The following is a 24,338-nucleotide window of genomic DNA, read 5'->3' on the forward strand; positions in this document are numbered from 1 at the left end:
TACCAGGGATCAAACTTGGGACCTTGGGCTTGCAAGGTAGGTGCCAGTACCACTGAGCTAAATCCCTGGCATGATGCTTGTAATTCTTTTGGGAAGATACTCAGTAGAGGAATAGCTGGGTAAAATGTGTCCTCTAATCCTAGTTTTTTGAGGACTCTCCATACTGATTTCCTCTTGATAGAATATTGGCTCCTAAAAGACAGTGTTGCAATGATTTCAGTTTTAAAGGACAAGACTTTTCAACTCCAAAGCCCATGTCTATTCAATAATCATTGAAGGCAGAACAAAGACATTTTTTTTTTGTACCTGGGATCGAACTTGGGACCTTGTTCTTGTGAGACAGGCGGCGGAACCACTGAGCTAAATACCCAGCCCAACAAAGATATTTTTAAGTAGAACATCTCAGGAGTTTCTTGAGTTATGGACTAGCAAAATAAAGAAGTGAAATAAGGCCTGGATTATAGGAAATGCTAAACCCAGCCCAGAAATACAGTGAAATGAGGGATGGCTGCTTTATGGCCAGCCCAGAAGTAATCTGTCCATATTAGAGATAAGCCTCCAGGAAAGGAGGTTTCCAGGAAATAAAGATGATTTAAGAAGTTTTATAATCTCTGGGCCTGAAGTTTTCTTTGTTGGAAAGTTTTTTGAAGTGTGAATTCAATTTGTTAGTAGATGAAAAATTGTACCGGCTTTGTGTCTCTAACTGAGTTAGCACGGATAGATTATTTTAAAGTTGTTTGTAATACAATTAGCCTCCCATTGCACCTGTATCTACAGTTTCAGCTTTCCTTGGTTAACTGCAGTCAGGAAATTTTAAACGGAAAAGTTCAGAAATCAACAGTTTATAAGTTTTGAATAACTTATACTATATTATTTTAATTTTTCAGTTAGTATTAGTTAATGTTAATCTCTTACTGTGCTCTTTTGGTGCCAGGGATTAAATGTAGCTCATTTTTAAATTAAAGTTTATCATGGGTATGTATGTATAGCAAAAAACACATACGAGGTTTAGTACTATCTGGTTTCAGGTTCCATTGGGAGTCTTGGAACGTGTCCTGTTCAGATAAGAGGGCTACTTATATTTTCTTATTTTTTCTCATTTTTAAATGTCTGTAGCATCTTTTGACATCCCTTTTCCCTCTTCATATTGGTAATTTTTGTCTTCTTTATTTGTAACTTTCCAAGAAGTTTAATTTTCATGCGTCTTTTCAAAGATCTAGCTTTTGTTTTCATTAATTTTGTGTGCTGATTTTTGCATTTTCCTTTTCACTGGTTTTTGTTATCATTTCCTTCCTTCTGGTTGATTTGGATTTTTTCCTCTTAATTTTTTTAAGGTAGAAGCTAAAATATTGATGAGAGATCTTTCTCCTTTTTCAGTAATACATTTACTATTACAGATTTCCCTCAAAGAACTGACCTAGCTGTATCCCCAAAATTTTGATGTATTGTTTCTGTTTTTATTTTATTCAAATATTTTATGATTTCCTTTTTGACTTTCTATTTGAACTATCTGTAATTTAGAGTTGCCCATGGATTTTACAAATATCTTTTATAACTAATTATGAGTTTATTTCTGTTGTAGTAAGATGTCACACTTTTTATGATTTTAGTTCTTATATATGTGCTGAGGTCTGTTTAAGGTCCAGAATAGGGTTTATTTTGGTAAGTACTCCATGTGCACTTGAAGAGATCATGTGTTCTGCCCTTGTTGGGTGGAATATTCCATAAATGTCTGTTAGGTCAAGTTGGTTGATATTAAAAAAAGCCAACTGGGCAATAGTTAAGGTAATAAGAACAGATTTTTATTCAGGAACTATTGCAATAGGAAAAAAGTGTCAGCATTGAGCCACACTCAAGTCTGAATAGAACAAGGACAAGTAAGACTTTACTTCGAAGGAGCAAGGTAGAGGTCAGTGGATGGAAAGAACATCAAGGGAAGGAGGGTTCTAGTTAAACCCACTGGACAGGATTCTTGCTGATGCCAGGCCAGGGTGATTGCTGGATGGGAGATGCTCTATAAACTGATTTATCAGGATTCTTGTTAAAACTAAACAATGCAAAGATCAACACTGAAGCCTACAGGTTGAGTTGAGGATTCATAGCAGCCTAATTAAGGTTTGGGCTTTGTTTCTGATAGATTAAGTCTTACGTAACCTAACTGATTTTCTGACTGCTTACTTTTCTGCTCACTGAGAGGTATAGTGAAGTTTCCATCTGTGGTTATGGACTTGTCTGTTTCTCTTCTCATCAGTTTTTACCTTAAGTATTTGATGCTCTACTGTTAAGGTCTTACATATTTGTGGTTTCTTATGTCTGAATAGTGAATCATACCCTTTAGTGTACTGTTTTAGTTTTGGTAATATTCTGTTTTACTCAGATATTAATGTGGCCACTCCTGCTTTGCTTTGATTAGTATTTACATGTTTTTTTTATTGTGCTCTGTTACCATAAGTAATACATAGTTAAGGAGAATTTGTGGGATATTTCCATTTTTATGTGCAATCTATTATTTGCTTATTTAATTTTTTATTTTTAAAATTAATTTTATTGGTACATTTAAGGTATACACTATAATGACATTCATCATTGGAAATTTGCACCTTTACATATTCCATCTTGGTTGTTATTTTTTTCCCATTCCCCTGCCCTCCCTTCAAACCCTCCACCCCGACCTATCTACGAAGACTTTGTTTTCATTTTTTTCTCTTTCTCATATTAATTCCATTCCCTTCTTTCTTTTCCCCTATCCCTCCCACTTCCCCCTCCCTTTTGCACCTTTTCTTCCTATTTCAAATTATCCTTATTTTAAATAATATTTTGATTTTAGGAAATATCCAGTGTGAACTAAGATCCTGTAATTTTATGTTAAGGCACAGGCACAAGGATATAAGTATTCATCACATTATTAGAAAACAATTTGCAGTATTATTTTCTTGGATAGAATTTGAATGTAATTTCTTACAGATATTTGCATATGAGTGTTAAAATGCTGTTTAGCATTGTCTGAACCATATGCATAAACCTAAATAAAATTTAAACACTTAAATTTCTTTCAATGAATTTTTTTCTGAAGTATGACAGACTTTTTAAAAGCAGTATGTCTTAAAACTAATGAATACTTTAATACTTTTATTATCTTCTAAAATTAATGTAAATTGAAGCCACTTTCTTAATTTATGTCGGACAGCTTACTGCCAGCATGGTAGCTTCAGATACTGTGTGTTATAGCTTATGATATCCCAAAGTAGAACATTTTATTCAGTGGCATGAGCTGGCACAGTGGGCAAGATTATTCTAATTCATCTGGGTAAGTGATCTGCAGCTTAGGAAGTACATGTACAAAAATGTGCTGTTAGAATTTCTTTCTGATTCTTCACTGGTAAAGTCTGAGTTTAGGATTTCAGCATCTTAATTTCTGCTATCTCTCTTGCATGCATGTTATTGATTTTGACCATATTTTAAATTAAAACCTCATATGCATCTTTAAATGCTCATGTATTATATGTTAATCATTTAAAATTATGATCTCATGTAAGAATGTTTCATCACATGATTACTAACAAGTTATGTAGCAATGTCTTGGTTATTCTCATGGCATATCCAAATTGTAGCAGAGATCCCAGTTTCCTCCATCTTGTGATACCATCATCATTGTGTGTCTTAGTCACTTTGTCATTGCTGGAACACTTACATGACACCCACAGTTTAAAGAGAAGTTTATTTTGCCTCACTTTTTAGTCCATAGTTGGCTGGCTCCAAGGAAGGACAGGATGGCAGAGGGGCATGGTGAAGGAAAAGCTACTCATTTCATGGTGGCTAGGAAGCAGTGTGAAGGAAGAAACCAGGGAAGGAAATGCACCCTTCCAGACCATGCTCCCAGTGACCTGCCTCTTCCAACCAGGCCCCACTTCCTAACATGACATTTAGCTATTGTGCCCCCATGATTCAGTTACCTTTCAGGAGACTTTCTGTGAGCACATGAGCCTTTAGGGAGACATGCTGGTGTAAACCATAATGCTATGTTAGCTCTTGGTCACTGTGACAAAATACCCTAAGATAAACAACTTAAAGGAGAAAGATTTATTTTGGTTCATGATTTTGGAGATTTCAGTCCGTGTTCTGCCAGCTCCATTGTTTTAGGCCTGTGGGAAGACAGAATCATCATAGTAGAAGGGTGTGGTAGTGGAAAGCTGCTTATTTCATGGCATCCAGGAAGCAGAGAGAGTGGAAAAACTAGAGAGGAAGGGGTCAGGTACTGATAGAGTTGATAGAGTTGGAGAGAGTCTGAAGGTCACATCTCCTTGATCACTCCCTTCACCTAGGCTGCACTTTCTGTTTCCACACCTCCCATGCCATCAATGTGTTAATCTACTGATAAAGTTATTATGCAGTCACTTCCCAAAAGTTCATCTACAACCTCGATTCCACTGTAACAATCACAGTTTTCAAAGTTGTTGAAGGAGGGAAAAAGAAGGACAATGGATCTTATCCATTGCCTTTAAGGTTGAATTCTGAAATTGCTTTGTGTTATGTCTGCTAATGCTGCTTTGGTTACAGCACAATGACCCAATGTGATGAAGCCTAGGAAATGGCATTTTCTTGGTTTCAGAGATGGGAACTGCTACAGTTATAATCCAACCGGTCTTGAAGTTTGGAAGGGGAGAGGGCAGAAGAGTAAATGATGGTTAGATCTCATCTCTTCATTACCCTGGTAAGATTTTTGCCCTGCCTTAACATTAATTTACAGCACTTGTCACTTGGACTGTGACTGCTGATGTATGTATTGATGGGCCAGACAAGAATTTTTCTAAGGCAACAAGGTGGTCATAAGAGTCAGAAATTTTTCTTTCATCTTTTTTTTTTTTTGGTACTGGGGATCGAACTCAGTGCCTTGCACTTGCCAGGCTGACTCGGAGCCACTGAGCTAAATCCCTGACCCACTTTCACCCATTCTTTTAGCATCCGTGGTATCTGCTCTTCACCCAAGACTTTAGTTTTCTTTTCCCTCAATTCTGTTTCAAGACCGCTTGAAGGTTTTGATTTGTTTCTTGGGTCATTGATTCCTTTTGTAATTGTTCTGTGCTAATGCTGGCGGAGAGAGCCAGCAACGTTTTGTAATTCATTGTGTTAAGAGGAACTGGAAGCCTTCCTTATTTCTGAATAAAACTTCCTTAGGGAAAAAACTGCAACCTAGTATTAACTGAGAAAACAGTTTTGTTTCTTGTCCTTATAAATAGAAAATGCACTTTCTTCCTATGTTGTTGATCACAATAATTTTGATAAGCCAATTTTGATTATCTGGAAGTGACCCAGAGAATAGGAGAAAACTTTGTATTTGGTTACTTTGGCCAGAGATTGTTGCTTTAACAAGCATATTTTCCAACTACTGACACTATTCTCACCCTCTCTCTTCAGGTCAGAGTGAGGGTCTGAAATAATATAAAAATCACTTTTTCAAAACAAGTACATTGCTTCAAACTTTTTAGTGTTTAGTTAGCCTCTTAAGACACTCAAAAGCATATTAAAAACTAATTATTTGATTTTTTAAAAAAAGCACCCTGGCCATTAAAGAAAAGTTAGAAGGTTGGAAATGTTAATGTTTTGAAAATAAGCCATGAATTATATTGAAAATGTTAACATCAGGTAGTTTATTTAAACATATATATTACTCTTCTGTTAGGTACTGTGCCTAATGAACACTAGAAATAGAAACATGTGCATCATTAAATTCATAAACATTGTTAAAAGATTAAAGTATTAAAAGCTTATATTAATTTCAGAGTAATAGACTAATATTAATGAAATTATCTCAACAACACCAAGAAACTTAAGTTCTGTATTGAATTTATGTGCAGATATGGAATTCAAACTATTAGGAAGAGAAATATGTTTCTGCTAAGACTGATTAGTTGTTTATGCTGTTGATTGATTTTGTGGGCTTTTCGTGTGTGTGTTTCATTCTTCATTTTTTTTTACTGGTATATGTTTGTAGTACATAAACTTTACATTCATTTTGGGGGATTGTACATATGCATAGCATATCTTAATAATTTTCAATCCCCTCTTTCCAGTTTTGTACCCTACCCCCCCTTCTCCTGATCCTTTCCTCAGCTTCAAAACATCTGCCATTATTTTACTGTTTAGTTTATTTTTTGTATTTAGTATATTTCTTTTATGAGAGAAATCATGTGATGTTTAACCTTCTCACTTATTTCACTTACTAAGATGGTCTCAACTTTCAACCATTTTCCAACAAATGACTCAAATTTATCCTTTTTTATGGCTGAAAATAATTTCCAGATTACTGTGTCTTGCAATTCTCCAGAATTGATGGAGTAATAAAGACCTTCCACAGTATAGAGAATTTTAAAAGTTCATGACCATCAAAACAGCATTGGAGAAAAATACTCGAGAAAATCCTAAGCAGAGCTGAGTTCAGCATAATGCAGAAGTCTGTAGGAAAGCCCAGAGAGGAGCTACCTAGGCATGTGAGCTCTCGCCAGAGGCCCACCATTCCATCTGTGAGTGCCTGCAGATCCCAGGGAGTAGCTGTGTGACCCGGACCAGGGTGGCTGCAGACAGATCCTAGCCGGGGCTCTGCCCTGACCCCAAAGGCTCAGGCACACCTGCTCAAGCCAAAGGCCCACCCAGAAAGGGGCTGCATGGGCACATGGGCTTCAGCCAGAGGCTTAGCATACCATTGACCACAGCCAAGGAGCCACCTGGAGAAGAGCTGTACAGGCACACAAGCAATACCCAGAGGCTTGCCCCATGCCATTCATTAGTGTGAGGAGACCCTAGCCAAAGCCTGTGCAGACAACAGAAACTGGGGTACACAGCCCCCAAACAAAGGCCCTCCCAGACAATAGCTACATAGGGGTCCGAGCGAGAGGCACACCTAGATACCATCCCATGTGTGCTCAGGCCCCAACCAGAAGCCTGCCCAGACAACAGGTCAGCTCACGGAGCTAGAAGGCCACCACTCTGCACCCAGGAATTGGTGTACTGGTGAGCAGCAAAGTAAAGGCTGCTCAGTGGCTTGCTGAGAATTCAAGACCACTGGGTGCCACTGGGTGACTAAAAAGTCGCCTTAACAAAGACACAGCAGGCTGCATCTGTTGAAATGAAAAGACACGTAAATGAGCCCCCAAACCAGACTTCCAGATCATCTAAGGGAACCCCAAAGGGAAACAAGATGGAACAATCTGATACTCAGGCACCTGGACTCCCTGAACTGGCAATGAAAGGGGACCTGGAAAAAATGAAATCAGAAATAATTTCTCAAATAACAGCAGAGATTGTGCCCATAGTACAAGACATGATTAATGAATCTAGAGCAGACACAGATAAAACAATAGAGGATCTGAGGAACATGATGGAAACCCAACATAGGAGACAAATGGAATCCATAAAACAGAAGCAAACAGATTTCCAGGAGATTAAAAACTCCACTGAAACTTTACATAGCAGACTGAGCCAATGGGAGGATAGAATTTCAGATAATAGAAGATAGGATTGCATTTAGTGACCAGGAAAAGAAAAATTTCTTAAAAATAGTAAGGGAGCATGAGAAATCAATCCAGCAGCTGCTAGACGGTGCAAAGAAGAATAACATCAGAGTGATTGGAGTGAAGGAAGAAACAGGAGAGAGTGCAGATGACATAAAAAATCTCTTCACAGAAGTAATGGCAGAAAACTTCCCAGATAGGGGAGAACTTGACATGGAGATAAGTGAGGCATATAGGACTCCAACTAACGGTGATCAAAAAAAAAAAAAATCTACACATAGGCATATAATAGTTAAGATTCCAGAAATGCAACAGAAGAACAAAATTCTACAAGCAGTTAAAGAAAAGAAACAAATCACATATAACGGAAAGCCCATCAAAATCACAGAAGACTTCTCAACACAAACCCACAAGGTAAGAAGAGCATGACATGATGTATTTCAAGCCCTAAAGAAAAACAACCTCCAACCCAGATTGGTGTACCCTGCAAAACTACCTTTCAAAATTGATGGAGAAATAAGATACTTTCATGACAAAGAGCACCTTAGAAACTTTGCGAATACCAAACCAGCACTCCAAAAAATTTTAGACAATATACTAGGAAAAGACAATGAGGATCACAACCCCAGGAAGCCCTGCAGAATGAATCCATCAAGCACGACAAGAAATTAAACACAAAGGGGAAGAATCCAACAAAAAGAAAAAGTCATGACAAGGATGCGTCAATACATATCAATTATTACCATCAATGTTAATGGTCTCAATTCACTAATCAGAAGAAATAGACTGGCAGAATGGGTCAAGAAGCAAGATCCAACAATATGCTGCATACAGTAACCACACTTAATTCAAAAAGAAACTCATAGAGTGAAAATTAAAGGGTGGAAAACAATACTCCATGTGACAGGAACCCCCCAAAAAGCAGGAGTCACTATCCTCTTTACAGATCAAGTGGATTTCAAACTAACACTGATTAAGAGAGACAAAGAAGGACACTACCTCCTTGCAAAGGGAACAATCCAAGAGGAAGAGATGACAATCATAAATACATATGCACCAAACACTAGTGCGCCCAACTATATAAAACAAATACTAACGGACATGAAAAATCATGTAAGCACTAATACAATAGTAGTGGGGAACCATAATACTCCACTGTCACAAACAGATCAACTAGACAAAAAATAAACAACGGAATGCTAGAAGTCATTCAAACTCTTGAACAAATGAACTCAACAGATGTTTACAGAGTGTTCCACCCTAAAATATCAGAATACACATTCTTCTTTGCTTCACACGTGTCATTCTCTAAAATAGACCACATACTTGCTCATAGAACATGTTTAAGTAAGTGCAAAGGAATTGAAGTTATCCCCTGTATATTGTCAGACCATAGAGTGATGAAATTGGAGATCAATAGCAAAAGAAACCTCAAGAATTTCATAAAGACATGGAACCTATACAACACACTTCTGAATAATGAACGGTCACAGAGGAAATTAAGAAATCAGACAGTTCATACAACTAAACGACAATGCCAGTACAACATATTGCAATCTATGGGACAGAATGAAAGCAGTCTATGAGGGAAAGTCATAGCAGTATATACTCACATTAGGAAAACAGAGCGAGCCCAATTACACAACCTGATGCTCAACCTCAAGCTTGTAGAAAAGGAAGAGCAGGACAAACCCTAAGCCCATAGAAGGGAGGAAATTATAAAGATCAGGGCAGACATCAATGCAATGGAGACTAAGAGAATGACACAAAAACTCAATGAAGCCAAGAGTTGGTTCTTTGAAAGAATAAACAAAATTGACAAACCCTTAGCCAAACTTATCAAAAAAAGGAAAAAGGCCCAAATCGATGCAATTAGGAATAAAAAGGGTGAAATTACAACAGACACAGCAGAAATCCAGAGGATCATCAATACCTGTTTGAGAACCTATATGCCAATAACATGGAAAATACAGAAGAAATGGACAGATTCCTAGATACGTGTGAATTACCAAAGTTGGATGGAGATGACCTAAAAATCCTAAACAACGCAATATCAGTCAATGAAATTGAAAATGTAATTAAAAACTTACCAACTAAGGAAATGTCTGGTTCCTGGTGGCTTCACTGCAGAATTCTACAAGACATTTAGAGAGGAACTACTGCCACTACTGTTTAAACTCTTCAAGGAAATTGAAAGGGAAGCAATACTCCCAAATTCATTCCTGGAAGCAAGCATCACCTTGATCCCCAAAAGAGATCTCAATAATGAACATAGATACAAAAATCCTTAATAAGATACTGGCAAATAGAATGCAGACAATCATCAAGAAGATCATACACCCTGACCAAGTGGGATTTATCCCAGGGATGCAGGGATGGTTCAACATACACAAATCAATAAATGTAATGCACTCTATTAGTAGAACCAAGGACAAAAACCATATGAGTATTTCAATAGATGCAAAAAAGCATTTGACAAAATCCAACATACATTTATGATAAAAACCCTACAGAAAATTGGAATAGATGGACTCCACCTCAATCTGATAAAAGCCATTTATGAAAAACCAACAGCCAGTATCATACTAAATGGTCAAAACCTGAAATCCTTCACACTAAAATCAGGAACAAGACAAGGATGTCCGCTATCACCACTCCTGTTCAATATACTTTTGGAAACATTAGCCACAGCAATTAGACAAGAGAAAGAAATATAAGGAATGAAGATAGGAAAGGAAGAAGTCAAATTGTCATTATTTGCAGATGACATGATACTCTATATAGAAGACCCCAAGAACTCCACCAAAAGTCTTCTAGACTTAATAACCAAATTCAGTCAAGCAGCTGGTTACAAGGTCAACACACAAAAATCAATAGCTTTCCTCTACACTAATGACAGACTCACTGAGAGAGAAATAGGCAAATAATTCCTTTCACAATAGCATCCAAAAAACTGAAATACCTAGAAATCAATGTAAGAAAAGAAATCAAAGACCTCTACTTGAAAACTATTGCACTCTGAAAAAAGAGATTAAAGAGGATAGCAGAAAATGCAAAGACATCCTTTGCTCCTAGGTAGGAAGAATCAACATAGTGAAAATGGCCATACTTCCAAAACTGCTGTATAGATTCAATGCAATCCCAATTGAAATCCCAGCAGCATACTCCATGGACCTTGACAAAACAATCCAAAAATTCATTTGGAACAAGAAGAGACCTAGAATAGCAAAAACAAAACTAAGCAATAAAAAGAAGGTAGGGGGTATTGCAATCCCCAAATTGAAACTATACTACAAAGCTACTGTGATAAAAACAGCATAGTACTGGCAAAGAAACAGACCTGAGGACCAGTGGAAGAGATTAGAAGATGCAGAAACAACTCCAGACACTCTCAACCACCTCATCTTTGGCAAAGGAGCCAAACACACTCACTGGAGGAAAGATAGCCTCTTTCATAATTGGTGCTGAAAAAATTGGGTTTCAACTTGCCAAAGACTAAAACTAGACCTATATCTCTCACCATGCACTAAACTAAAATTGAAATGGATTAAAGATCTAAATATTGAAACAGAAATACTAAACAGGGTGGAAGAGAGGTTAGGAAGAACTCTTGAAGACACTTGTGTAGGAAAAGATTTTATGAACAAAACCTCAGTAGCCCGTGAACTAGCACAATCAACAAGTGGGATCTCTTCTTATTAAAAAGCTTCTGCACAGAAAGAGAAACTACCAACAGTGTAAAGAGACAAACCACAATGTAGGAAAAAATTTTCATCTGCTGTCCCTCAGACAAAGGTCTACTATCTAGAATCTATAAAAAACTTTAAAAAATCAGACCTCCCAAATTTGAAGATCCAATCCAAAAATGGGCATCTGAAATGAACAGACATTTCTCAGACAAAGAAATAGAAATAGCAAATAAACATATGAAAAAATGTTCAACATCACTGGTCGTTTGAGAGATGCAAATGAAAAGAACACTGAGATTCCACCTCACCCAGAAAGAATGGCTGCTATCATGAAATCAACCAATAACAAATGCTGGTGGGGCTGTGGGGAAAGAGGAACCCTACTCCACTGCTGGTGGGAGTGTAGACTGGTGCAAGCACTGTGGAAATCAGTATGGAGATACCTCAAAGAACTAGGACTGGAAGTCCCATTTGACCCGGCTGTTTCCCTCTGGGTATCTTCCCCAAAGAATTAAAAGAATCATACCACAGTGATATATGTTCACCCATGTTCATAGCAGCAGAATTTGTAATAGCCAAAACTTGGAAGCAGCCTAATTGCCCAGCAACTGTAGCCTGGATAAAGAAAATGTGGTTTTTAAATAAAATGGAGTATTACTCAGCCTTAAAGAACGAGAAACTAGAGATATGTGTAGCTAAATGGATCACATTCAGGCGATACTCTTAAGTGAAATAAATAGGACACATGAGTAAATACGGAATAGTTTCTCTACTGTGAGAAAGTGAAAGTGTAAATAAGGACTAAAAGGTATAATAGATAATGTGAAATAGGAAGAAAATGTACAAAGGGGAAGGGGAAATGCGAGGGATGGGGAAAAGAAAGAAGGGAATGGAATTAATATGAGAAAAAGAAAAAATGGAAACAAAGTCTTTGTAGATAGAGAGGGGTGGAGGGTTTGATGGGAGGGCAGGGGAATGGGGAAAAAATAAGAACCAAGATGGATTATGTAAAGGTGCAAATTTCCAATGATGAATGTCATTATATTGTATACCTTAAATGTACCAATATAATTAATAATAAAAGAAAAGAAAAATCCATAGGAAATACCTAATCTCACTGGGAAAGCAATTAAAGAGAAGAAACACAAGGCAATAATGACAGGCATCTATAAATATCTTTCAGTAACACTCAGTGTAAATGTTATCAATCAAAAGCCACAGACTGAAAGTTTAAATAAGTACTAAAAGGTATAATAGGTAATTTCAAATAGGAAGAAAAGAGGCGAAGGAGAAGTAGGAGGGGCAGGGGTAATGAAAGAAGGGAATGGAATTAATATGAGAAAATGATAAAATGGAAACAAAGTCTTTGTAAATAGGGAGGGATGGAGGAGTTGAAGGGAGGGCAGGGGAAAGGCAAAAAAATAAGAACCAAGAGAGATTATGTAAAGGTGCAAATTTCCAATGATGAATGTCATTATATTGTATACCTAAAATGTACCAATAAAATAAAATTTTTAAAAAGCCAAAGACTGGCAGAAAGGATCAAAAAACAAAATCCAACTTTATTTTGCCCACAAAAAACTTACTTCACACACACACACACACACACACACACACACACACACACTGAAATTGAAAGGATAGAAAACAATATTCCATGAAGCTGGAGCCCAAAAGAAAGCAGAAGTAGTCATTCTGATTTCTAGCAAAGTTGACTTCAGCGCAGTACTTCAAAGCAGAAGAAACAAAAAGTTCACTACATGTAGGTAAAGGGGACAATTCCCAAAGAAGACATAAGAATTCTAAGTATATATATGCACTAAATGACATTTTACGTAATTTCATTAAACAAAAACTACTTAATAGGATAGATTGACTCCCATATAATCATATTGGCTGATTTTAATATCCCACTCTCACAAATACAGTAGGTATGTCAAGCAGGTACAGAGTCAACAGAAATACCAGAGTTAAGTCATACCATAGAACAAATTGGTTTAAAAGATACCTATAGAGTATTGTTTCATCCATCAACACCAGAGTATACATTCTTGGCTCCCCATGGAATAGTCTCCCAAATAGACAATATTCAAAGCTGTAAACATCTCAATAAATACAAAAGAACTGATACATTCTCCTGCATCTTGTCAGATCACAGTAGAGCGAAACTAGAAACCAACAGCAAAAAACAAAGCAAAAACCCCACAGAAATACACGAACATATATATGTATTTGAATTATCAGTGGATCATAGAAGAAATCAAGGAAGAAATTTAAAAATTCCTAGAATCAAATGACACCAGAAATATAATATATGGATACAGTGAAAGCAGTTTTAAGAGGGAAGTTCATAATTTAGAGGTGTCTACAGTAGAAAAACAGAAAAATCCTAAATAAATATCCTTATGATGTCTCTCAAAGTCCTAGAAAAACAAAAACAATCTAAACCCCAAACTAGCAAAAGGAAAAAATTCAAAGATTACAATGTAAATAAATGAAATTGAGACTTAAAAAATAATACAAAGGATCAATGAATCAGAGTTGGTTCTTTTAAAAGATAAATAAAATTGCCCTTAGCTAAATTTACCAGGAGAAAGAGAAGAGCCACATCAAGGTAATTAGAAATGAAAAAGGTAAAAATTACAACAGACACTGTGGTAATCCAGGGGATCATAAGCAAATACCCCATGATCTCAGTTGTATGTGGAACCAGAAGAAATGAATGCTGGTTACCAGGTGCTGGTGCTGGTAGGGTAGGGTTATGTGAAGATTTGGTCAAAGGATACAAATTTTCAGTTAGGAATAAATTCAGTAGATGTATTGTCTATTGTTGCTGTCTATAGTTGACAATGTATTCTTGAAAATTGCTGAGGGAGTATATTTTAAGTGTTTCACCAGGAAAAAATATGAGAAGTTCATGAATATTTTACTTGACTCTAGTCATCCCACAATGTATAAATATATTTCAAAATATTTTACAGGATAAATTAATCAATTTTTGTCAATATAAAATACACATTTTAAAGTGGTCATTAAAAAGGGGACTTTTATTAATCTTTAAATCTGTTATGACAATTTTTTCATCAATTTCTTTTAAAATACAAGTTTTTATTATATGATTTATTAATGGAGAAAAGTCACTAAAAGTATTTAGAAACATTGTGTTTTTGTGTGTCTCCCTTGCTGTTGTTAGGGCCCTAGGAACTTTGAAGAGAACTATTGCATATGCTTGTTGAATATTGCTCCATATCTGTGTCTTCATGAAATAACTTCTGTGTATTTTATTTTACAGAGTTTTGCCTTTGAAAAATTAAATGGCACTATTTGTTTTACTGTGGGAAAATTTGTTAGATGTTGAGAAAATCCCATGTTCAGAAAGAAGTAGCACTATCAAATGAAAAATTCTGATCAGAATGTTGATTAGGATAAATGTGGGTAATTACATGCTATGAATGAAAAACCAGTCTTTGTAAAAGTCAGTTTTGTGAAATTTACTGCAACATTAATAAAAAGGACTGAAACAAGCTCTGGAAATGGTAGTCTATTTCTCCACTAGATGGGGCTGTTTTCTATGGTATTCCCATTACAAACAAGGCCATGTGTCTGAGATAACCTTAGATTAAATTTAAGTAAACCAATATATTAATACAAGTAAATATAATTGTATTCCTTATATATAAAAATGTTACCAATCCTCTGTGGGGAATGTGTACAGTTGAATATTTAGCAGAGTTGTTAAGTTTCTATTTGTGTATCCTTATACTTTCACTGAGTGCTTAAAGGACTAAAACATGTAAAACACTTTTCAGTATACAGTTGAAATTATATTACATGGCTTCCATTCAACAATTTGCAAAATGATTGAGTTTCTACATTTTTTTTTTTGGTATAAACATATTGACTGATTGCTATGGCATGCTTAATACCTGGGCTAGTAAATTGATCTCTTATAGATACTTCTGTGCCTACCAATTAAGTTGGTTTATATATTTGTCAAGTGTTGGTTGTGTTTATTGCCAGATCTGTTTAAACCAATTGTCTGTGATCATATTCATATAATTTAATAAAATTAAAACTAATGGAAATGTTATAAACAGCATTCTTGTGAAAAACAAGGTGAATATTTTGGAACATCAAGTAAAAGTAGATTGCTAAAACAAAAAAATACCAAATTAGATGCGAGGAGGCTATGAATAAGACTAGAAAGCTTTTACGCATCAGTATGGGACAGAAAGTGCATGAAATTCTGTAAGTTCTATACAAAAGATTGTTTTAATCTAAATTATATAAATTTAGGTATTGAGAAGAAAATAAATCTATATTAAAGATTACAAAGATACAGCCTACCAAATTACATAGCTTTTCAGTGTTGACTTTTAGTAAATATAATGGGTTTTTTAGATCTTATGATTTGTTGTTGTATGGTTTCTTTTTTCCCAAAACCTCTAGAAATTTAGCCCAGGTACTCTTGCCTCTTCAGGTATAACTACCACAGGATTTTTTTCTTTCCGATATGCAAGGAGAAGGCTTTAGTTTAGTAGTGTGTTCCTTTCCAATAGGAGTTTTTCCTTTCCCACCAGGATCCTATCAAAGCAAATTCATGTTTTAAAAGGTAGAAGATCCCTCCACTTCAACTTTTATGGAAAGAATACTGGTCTAGGAGTTAGAAGGTCTAGGTTTTATATCTAGTATCTAGAACAATAAATATTTGCTGGATAAATGAATGAATAGCTTTGGTGTTTATTAGTGGTGAGATTATAACTTGGTCCATTAACCTGTCTTATAGCTTTATGTATAAAAATGATATTTTATTAATTCACACATTTCTTGAGTATTATTAGTCAAGCACACCAATAAGAGGAAACAAGACTGCTTAATTGGAAGGGCTACGTAGGCAAATTAGTTGATATTTTAGATATATCATTAATAAAGGTCCATTTGGAATAATAATTTGACACATACTATCATTTAATAAATATCTTAAGCATCAACAGATTTATTTTCTCATGGGCCTCAATGCTTTTCTGGGGAGAGTGGTTGCAGTATGGAAAGCCTTTTTTTATTTCCCTATTTACTTGGCTATCTTCTAAGGTGCCACTTTCCTTCTAGTGTTTAATTAGTTCTTTATGTTAGGAGTTGACAGACTAAGCTGATGAAATAGTATACACATCCACTACACCAGAGAAGTTTTATATCTTCTTTCAAAAATATCTTAATCACAATAGAATTTGGCAGTTTTAAACTGGCCATGCAGTTTTAATGTTTGGCCTTTAGCCATAGTAGAATGATGTAGCAATATGATGATAGGCTCATCAACAGAACTAAATAAAAATCAAATTTATTTGATCTCCAGAATTAGAAATATTTTGGCAGCTTGATTTAAAATCCTCAACTGACAAGATTCTTTTGGAAAATGGACAAAAAAGAAGTAAATTTGGCCCTGCACAAATACACATGCAAGTAAATGTCTCCATCAATACATATAAGAAGGTAAAAATATCTGTTGGTAGAAGAGGAAACAATAGAATGGTAAAATTATGTTAAGATACTTATGAAAATATATAGTTGCAATTGACCTATCTTGAAGAGAAAAGTCTGATTACCTGTGGGATGGCTGAAACCCTGGTCATTGGGATATTACTGTTTCTCCTTCACGTGAAATACTGTAGAAAACTTTGCAAGACAATTATAAAAAGGTAACTGGAAAATACGTGGCAAGAAAATACTGGTAAAGAATAGGTAATGAGTGGTGAACAAAAAGTTAAAGCTGATCTATAATTTGGTTCTTCCATAATAAGGGAGTCTAAGGCAGCTCTAATCTTAACCAGAACTCCTTCTAAACTCTCATCTATTCAGTGGAATACTGAAGATTAAACCTAGACCCATATCTCTCACCATGCACTCAGTTAAAATAAAAACGGATCAAAGATCTAAATACTGAAACAATAAATCTGCTGGAAGATGAATAGGTAGACCTCTGGAAGACATAGGTGTAGGCAAAGACTTTATGAACAAAGCCCCAGTTGCACAGGAAATATTACAAAGAATCAGCATATTAAAAAGCTTTTGCACAGCTGAAGAAACCACCAACTGAGTGAAGAGACAACCCACAGAGTGAGAAAAATATTTTTGGCAGCTGTTCCTCAGAGGACTAATATCTAGAATAGTAAAGAACTAAAAAAATCAGAACCCCAAATTTAAAGACCCAATCCAGAAATGAGCATCTGAAATGAATAGACACTTCTCAGATGAAGAAGTACAAACAGCAAATAAATATATGAAAAAATGTTCAACATCACTGGTCATTCAAGAGATGCAGATGAAAACAACACTGAGATTCCATCTCACAACAGAAAGAGTGGCTATTATCAAGAAATCAACCAATAACAAAATGCTATTGAGGCTGTGGGTAAAAAGGAACCTTCTCCACAGTTGAAGTATAGATTAGTGCAACCACTGTGGAAATCAGTGTGCAGATTACTCAAAAAACTAAAACTAGAAGTTCCATTTGACCCAGCTATTCCCCTGCTTGGTGTCTTCCCAAAAAGAATTAAAAACATCATACCACAGTGATATTTGCACACTCATGTTTATAGCAGCACAATCTGTGATAGGTGAATAAAGATATGGTTTTTTTATACAATGGAGAAATACTCTAACACAAAGGATAAACGAGATATTTCTAGGTAAATGGATGCATCTTAAGACCATACTCTTAAGTGAAATAAATCAGACACACATGTTTATCACATTGTTTCTCTGGTGTGAGAAACCAAAAGGGTATAACAGATATTGGGAAATAGGAAGAACATGTTCAAATGGGAAGAACAATGAGGTAGAGGGAGGAGGAAAGGAAGGAAGGGAAAAGAAAGGTAAAAATGGAAAACAAAGCTTTTGTAAATAAGGAGAGGAAGAGGGGTTAAAGGGAAGGGAGGAGATTGAGGAAAAACTAATCAAGATGTATTATGTACAGCTATAAACTATGAATGTGATCATTAGATCATATCTAGATATTAGAGCATCTCTAAAGTATACTAATAAAATAATTTAAAAATTAATCAGTGGAGTAACTGATAGCTTTTCATTGTTGCTTATTTTTATCCTATAACCTGTATTTATGATAACTTTATATCATTATATATTATAGATCAGTAGATAGTAGATACAGTATACAAGAAAAGCAAGATTCCTTTGCCAAACCATTACCTATTCACTAATAAATAGAATTCACAGAAAATTACACAATTAAGTAATTAGTCTTTCTATACTTTTGTTATTAGTGCATGTTTGTAATACAAAATAATGATGTTCAGTTTTTAGTTTAATATAATCTCATTGTTAATTTCTTGTGCTTTTGGAATCATATCCAAAATGTCTGCCCAGACTAATAACCTGAAGTGTTTTCCCTGTTTTGTTCTGGTACTGTGATGGCGAACCTTTTAGAGCTTTAAGTGATAACAGACAGCTGGCTGTGAAACATGTGCTGTAAGCTCACCACCACTGTTCTAGTAGATTCGGCATTTTGTGTCTTATGTTTAAATCTTTGATGAATTTTGAATTGATTTTTATATATAGTGAGAGATAAGGGCCCATTTTTTTTTTGCATATGGATATGTAGTTTTCTCAGAAAAATTTCTTGAAGAGACTTGCCTTTCTCCAGTGTATGTTTTTGCTGCTTTTGTTTAAAATCAAGTGACTATAAATATATTAATTTCTTTTTAATTTTTTTGATACTAGGGATTGAACTTACAAATTTAGTTTTGGCTCTCTGTTCCTTTCCATTGGACTGTGTGTCTGTTTTTATGCCAGTATTGTTTATTTATTTATTTATTTGTACTATAACTTTGTAGTGTTTTGAAATCAGGTACTGTGAAGCCTTCAGTTTGTTCTTTTTGTTCAAGATTGCTTTGTCTATTTGAGATCTTTTGTAGTTACATGTAAACTTTAGGAATTTTTTTTTTTCTGTTTCTGTAAAGAATGTCATTGTCATTTTAGGAATTACACTGGATCTATAGATTGTTTTGGATAGTGTGGATATTCTAATAATATTAATTCTTTGGTGTGGTGTGTGTGTGTGTTTTCAGCTTTTTTCACCAGGGTTTTATCACTTTCATTGCACAGATCATTCACTCCTTAAATTTATTCCTACTTTATTTTGTAGCTACTGTGAATAGAATTACTTTCTTGATTTTTCCCCAGAATTTCATCATTATTATTATATAAAAAGCTACTGACTTTTGAGTATTGATTTTTGTATTGTGAAATCTTTTTTAATTTATTTACTTGATCTGGAACTTTTTGATGGAATCTTTAGTTTTTATAAATAAAATCATGTCATCTACAAACAGGGATAGTTTGACCTCCTCCTTTCCCCTTTTCTATTTGGATGCCTTTTATTTTTCTCTCCTGCCTTATCTCTCTGGCTAAGACTTCCAATACTACATTGAATAAGAGTGGCAAAGGGGGACATATTTGTATTGTTTCTGATCATAAAGAAAAGGATTTCAGCTTTTTCCCATGTATTATGATGTTGACTGTAGGTTTGTCATCTGCAATCTTTATTGTGTTAAGGTATGTTCCTTCTATACTTAATTTTAGGCTTTTTCATCATGAAGAGATGTTGAATTTTATCAAATGTTTTCCCACATCTATGGAAATATTCATATTTTTTCAGTGCAATAATTTGATTTGTTTATTAATGTACTTATGTTGACCCATCCTTGAATTCCTTGGATAAATCCCAGTTGCTCATAATGTATAATTTTTGATGTGCTGTTGACTTTGATTTGCCAGTATTTTGTTGACAGTTTTTGCATCTATATTCATTAGAGGTATTGATCTTTGTGTGTGTGTGTGTGTGTGTGTGTGTGTGTGTGTGCATGTGTGTGTGTTCTTATCTGGTTTAGGTATCAGACTAATGCTGACCTCATAGAATGAGTTTTGAAGAGTAACCTCCCTTTACATTCTGTGGAATAGATTGAGAATAATTGGTGTTAGGTCTCCTTTGAGGGTTTGGTAAAATTTAGCAGTGAAGCCATCTGGCCCTGGGCCTGTCTTTGTTGGGGAACATTTTGTTACTGATCCAATCTCTTTACTTGTCATTGGTCTGTTCAGGTTTTCTGTGTCCTCATGGTTCAGTTTTGATAGATCCAGACATTTATCCATTTCTTATAAGTTTTCCAAGTTCTTTGTATTTCTTTGGCATGAACTGTAGTGTCTCCTTTTTCATTTCTGATTTTAGTTTTGGGTGGATCTTCTTTCTTTTTTTCTGGTTAGTCTAGGTAATATTTAATTTTTATTTTTCAAAAAAAACAACACTGGTTTATTAACCTTTTGTATTTCTTTAACTCTTTTCTTTATTTCTGCTCTCATCTTGGTTATTTATTTACTTCTACTAATTTTCTGTTTGGGTTTTGACTTTCTACTTCCTTGACTGACATCTTTTGGTTGTTTATTTGAAAACAGTGTTTTAGATAAAGGCACATCACAATAAACCTTTTTCTGGGGACTACTTTTGCTGTATCCCACAGGTTTTAGTATGGTGTTTTCATTTGTTTCAAAAATTTAAATTTCCATTTTGATTTCTTCATTGACCCATTGGTTGTCTAAGAAATGATGTTTAATTTCCATTTATGTGTATAATATCAAAAGTTCCTTTTGTTGGTGATTTCTAGTTTTATTCCATTGTGGTCAGAGATGATATGTACTATGATTTCAACTTTTAAAAAATTTGTTGAAACTTCTTTTGTGTCCCAACCTTATGGTCTGTCCTGGAGAATGTTCATATGGTGATAAGAAGAATGCATATTCTGCAGATATTGTATGAAATGTCATGAAAATATGTTAGGTCCACTGTGTCGATAGTGGAGTTTAACCACAATTTTTCTGTGTTAATTTTTTGTCTGGATGACCTATCCATGGTGAAAGTGGGAGTTGAAGATCCCAACTATTATTATTCTGTTAGATTTTCTCTCTCCTCTTAGATGTAATAATTTTTGCATTGTATAGTTGCTCCAGCATTGGGTGCATATATATTTACAGTGGTACCTTGGTTCATGAACCTAATTCTTTCCATGATTCTGGTTGCAAACGGAATTGGACCAGAACTGAATCAAACTTCCCCATAAGGTCAACATTGAACCTAACCTTTGCCTATGATTCTGTTCTCATCCAGTTTGGTTTGCAACCAGAATTGTGGGAAGAATTAAGTTTTTGAACCAAGGCCCCATTTACAGTTGTTATTTTCTCTCATTGAATTGACCCTTTCATCATTATACAGGAACCTTCTTAGTTTCTTTTCACAGTATTATTTGATATAAATATAGGTACTTCTGCTCACTTTTGGTTTTGGTTTGAATGGTACATCTTTTTCCATCCCTTTATTTCATTATTATGTGCCTTTGTGGATGAAGTGAGTTTTTTGTAGGGACCATATCATTGAGTTTTATTTTTTGTCTATATATTTTAATTGGGGAATTAAATCTGTTTACATTCAAAGTTATTATTGATAAGTAAAGATATACTCCTATAATTTTATTCTTTTTCCTGGTTGTTTTGCATATCCTGTGTTTCTTTCTTTCTCCCTCCCTCTTTTTTTTTTTTTTTTTTGTGGTTTGGTAGTTTTCTGTATTGACAAGGTTTGAGTCTCTTCTCTTTTGTGTATCACCGCTACTAGTGAATTTTGTATTTTCTCAAGTTTTCATGATGATAATTACTGTCTTTTTGCATGTAGTGTAGGACTGCCTTAAGTATTTCTTATAATGCCGAATTGGGTGATGAGGAATTTCCTCAATGTTTTCATTTTGGAAAGACTTTTTCTCCTTTGTTTCATTTCATATCTTTTTTTTTTTTTTTTTTTTTTTTGGTACCAGGAATTGAACTCAGGACTTTGTGCTTGCAAGGCAGGCAGTGGAACCACTGAGCTAACTCCGTGGCCTTGTTTCATTTTGTATCTTTTTTTATGGGTATAAATATATCCTTGGTTGGCAGTTTTTTTTTTTTTCCTTTCAGAGCTTTGAATATATCACCCCATTCTCTCTTGGCCTATAAAGTTTCTAGTAAGAAATACACTGTTAGTCTAATGATAATTCCTTTATGTGTGACTTAACACTTTCCTTTTGCTTCTTTCAGAATTCTCTTCATTTTGTGCTTGTAACATTTTGACTATAATGTGCTTTGGAAAGAATCTTTTTTTTTTGGTACTGGGGATCAAACTCGGGACCTTGAGCTTGCGAGGCAGGCGGCAGAACCACTGAGCTAAATCCCCAGCCCAAGAATCTTCATTGTGTTTTTTCTTTTGTTCTTTTTCTCTTATTTCATAAGACCTTTTTTCAAGTTCAGAAATTCTTCTTCTGCTTAATCTAATCTGCTGTTGAGGTTTTCAACTATACTTTGCATTTCTCATTGGCTCTTTCTTAAGACCTCTGTCTCATTGTAGCTTTCTCTTTCAGATCATGAATTGTCTTCCTTGTATTTTCTGTCTTTATTCTCTTCTATGTAATTGTGTTACCTTAAAATCATTATTTTGAATGATTTTTGAATAGTTCATCAATTTGCTTTCTTTGGTCTGTTGCTAGAGAGTTTTTGAGTTCCTTTGGAGATATTGTGGTATTTTGTTTTTTTCATATATCTTGTGTCCTTACTTGCACATTTCTACATCTGGCAGATCAGTTGTCCTACCAGTTTTATAGGCTGGCTCTCGAAGTAAAAGACTTTCTCTTAGATAGTCTTTAGTTCCTGGTGGGTGCTTTAGTGTAGTGTCTGTGAAGCTTCAGCTGTAATCAACATCAGTGATATTTATAGGTGTGTCAGTGTCCTAGGATGCAGGGATTGCAGCTCTCTTAGAGTAGATTTGCTGTGCCTACCTGTGGGTATGGCACTGGTCAGTTTTCATGGGTTGTCTAGTGGTGAGGCCACCTTGGAGGGCCCATGCAGGTGATATATGGGTGACGTGATAGTGGAAGCATAGTTCCTCTCATTGTCAGAGGGCCCCACTTGGGCTATGCTGTACTTGTGGGCCCAGAAAGGGTACCTAGCAGTGTTTGAGGGATGTGTAAGTGATTTCATAAGGTGTCTGGTGGCAAACTTGCTTAGGGTGGACTTACCAGGTACAGCGACTGGGAAAGGCAGCCATTTGCTTCTCAAGGCCTTGTGGCCTGAGCATCTAGGAATGGCTACCCTGCTGCTCCTTAGGCCTAAGGAGGACATTGTAGAGGGACACTGTAGAAGGTCACTCAGCTGTGTACTGGGATTCCTGGAGCTCTGCAGGACAGAGTGTGCACCTACTTCATGGGGTCAAGACTGGGTGCATAGGTTTGCATGGCTGTTTCCAGGGCAGCAGAAATGTGAGTATGCCATTAAAATGTAGGCCCTGGTGAGCCCAGCTACCCACAGTGGGCTTCCCAGGCAAATCTTAGAGCCATGGAAGGTGGGTTGTGCAACCTGGTTGGTTAGCAGGGCTGAGCTAGCTGAGCTTTTGGGCTGCTTTACAGGACCCCAGGTAGGCAGAGTCTCCAGTAGTGCTGTGGGCAGGATTCTGACGTGGCTTGCACTCTTTGTCTGGAGCAATGTGGTGGTAGGCTAATGAAGCTCAGGGCCTGTGTGTTCTGCAGGCTTCTTCACCAGCAAGCACTCCAGGTATCTGTAGTATGAGTGGGGATTTTTGAGGGCTTCCTGCTTACTCTTTTCCTGCTAAACACCCTCTTGGTTCAGGGTCCATCTTTCCTGGCAGGACAGTAGATGCTGTCCACTTAGTTTTCTTATTTATAAGGCCACTGTTTACAATAGCTTTGCTACATTCTCACTGCACTCTAGCACTCTGCCTCAAACCCTCCAGTGACATAGCTGTTGTTCTTTATTCTGGGCCTTTCTTTTGAATGGAAGCATGGCAGACACCTCTGCTCAACCATCTTTTCTCCACTTGATGAATTCTTACAGCAGTAATTCCCAAATGATTTTTTATGATTCCCTTCTTGTGTTAGTTTTATGATACCCATGCTGCTTCTAAGCTACCCTTCTGTCTTATTCCATAGTAATTATGCATAATAAATGCTTTATATTTCATTAAGCACAGAAAACAGATTTGTGGTGATATGAAATCACTGAAAAGAATGTAATGAGAGCTAATGTTCTAAAGTAAACC

General features: G+C 35.7%; 1 protein-coding gene across 1 annotated transcript in view; it reads left to right on the forward strand.

Annotated features, from left to right (window-relative positions):
- Positions 1–3,130: 3,130 nt before the first annotated feature.
- Positions 3,131–24,338, forward strand: part of LOC147822301 (mirror-image polydactyly gene 1 protein-like) — a gene marked incomplete at its 3' end in the record, with an annotated part of 93,165 nt that continues 71,957 nt past the window's right edge. The window contains exon 1 of the mRNA XM_087197284.1: positions 3,131–4,711. The remainder of the gene's footprint in view (positions 4,712–24,338) is intronic.

The sequence above is a fragment of the Heterocephalus glaber genome, unplaced genomic scaffold, assembly GCF_053883595.1.
Source record: "Heterocephalus glaber isolate CG9 unplaced genomic scaffold, H.glaber_assembly_v1.0 deba00001663, whole genome shotgun sequence".
Taxonomy (NCBI): Eukaryota; Metazoa; Chordata; class Mammalia; order Rodentia; family Bathyergidae; genus Heterocephalus; species Heterocephalus glaber.